We start from the raw sequence: 2146 nt of genomic DNA on the forward strand, positions 1-2146 counted from the left end.
TCTCCTGCAAAGTAAACACAGGCTCCTATGCAGCCTGTAAACCTGACTGAGGGGGGGGCCTGTCTGTTTTGGTTGGGGTTGGGTCTGTCCGGTTCCACTTCAACCCCACCCTCCTTCCACCCCAACTCCACCCTCCTCATCGATTAGACCAACCAGTGCAAGGACATGCAGGACAGACCACCAGCCATGTCAACTAGGACTTGAGAAAAACTCTTTCTCACTTTTTTTCCCCTACAAAGCATGCAGATGGGGTGTAATTGGATTTGACACCACACAGTACATGGTTTTATATCTCTTGGAAAGGCAGGGAAGAAAATGCAGTATGCAGTCCATCAGGTGACAAGGATGGAATGAGAGGAGTGTAGGAAAAACTAACAAGTTTATAGGATGTTGTGACCTGTGGATCAGGCTGAATAGGTGAGCTACACAGAATTTCAGACGTTTTGCAGCATCTTGTGATTGTCAGTTTGTCTTAAACTACATTGGGAAAGGACCTGCGTAGAATTTTACAGACTCCTCTCTCTCTCTCTGTCTGGCTCACTTAATTTGAGAAAGGCTTAAGATGGCTGCAAAGAGCTAAATGATTTAGGACTCTGGCCCAAGAATAAAAGTGATCTCACACACCAGCAGCCCGTGACGTCAGCCTCAGTCCAGATCACTGCTGAGGGCACACACACACACACACACACACACACACACACACACACACACACACACTCAGACAACAGAACCACCATTTTGTTTCGCTTCAGAGCAAACAACACACATATGTATTGCATATCACATTGCGTACATTCATAAAGTCATTAAACATGTGAAACATTAATGGTTTCCTGGACAGGGATTAAGCCTAGTCATGGGCTACACAAGATCTTGAATGGAGATTTTCTATTGAAAGGCAAATATTGTCCATGACTAGGTTCAATTCCTGTCTGGGAAACAGACCCTAAATGTTTAAACAAAAATGTGATTTCTGTAGAAACAGATTTTTTTGTAATGGCTATGGATGTTACAGATGGACTGCAGGCTTTATGCTTTATCAATCGTGATAATTATTTTGGGAAAGGAGGGCCCCTAATCAAAACTGGCACAGACTGTCCTCATAACAGTCACAGTAGTTAGACCAATTTGTGCCCCAATGATAAGTTCAATTATGATGCAATTACTTGATGGTGTCAGGCACAAAGACTAATTTGAAAAGGACAGAGCAAACAAACATAAAACAGTTTAACTCATCACAGGTTAAATGCTAAAAATAAGGGTACTGTATAAGGGCTAAGCCTACGGGAAGGCCTGCCTCGGTATAGTTTAGGAGAATACTTTTGTAAGTCTCACAAATTACTCATTGAGGCATGTAGATAGATAGATAGATAGATAGATAGATAGATAGACAGACAGACAGATACATAGATAGATAGATAGATAGACAGACAGACAGACAGACAGACAGACAGACAGATACATAGACAGACGGACGGACGGACGGACGGACGGACGGACAGATAGATAGATAGATAGACAGACAGACAGATACATAGATAGATAGATAGATAGACAGACAGACAGATATATATAGATAGATAGATAGATAGATAGATAGATAGATAGATAGATAGATATTATTTATTACAACCCAGTTTCATACAATATTTGTTTTTTAGATTCAACTGAGTCAGTCTGTCCCTTTCCATCTCTCCGCATTACAGACAGGGAGTGGCTAGATGATACTGCATTAGCTCCTGGCCTTCACCCAAGAAACAACTCCATGTTAAAAGCCGTTTAGGGAATTGAGAAAAAGAAGATTGGGCCTTATCACCTTCTCTGTCCTTGTCCTGACTGCTACATATGCAGAAATCTATAACTATGATTTGAATTTTTATACAACAAAACCTGCAGCAATGTTTACAGTGTCATGCCTTTGTTTGGGAGTGTATCTTTAGAGTATATTTCGTCTAGATCAGTGGCCACTAACCCTCCCCCAGGAGATCTGCATTCCTCTATCTATATCTAACATGCTGGACACTGCTTCCTCACCCAATGCTAATGCACCTCATCAAGTCATCAGAAACTCCTGAAGACATTGATTAGCAGGTCTGACTTTGTAATAGACTTTGCAAGAAGATGGAGTTCCAGGAGTAGATTTGTT

The sequence above is a fragment of the Colossoma macropomum genome, unplaced genomic scaffold (assembly GCF_904425465.1).
Source record: "Colossoma macropomum unplaced genomic scaffold, Colossoma_macropomum, whole genome shotgun sequence".
NCBI lineage: Eukaryota > Metazoa > Chordata > Actinopteri > Characiformes > Serrasalmidae > Colossoma > Colossoma macropomum.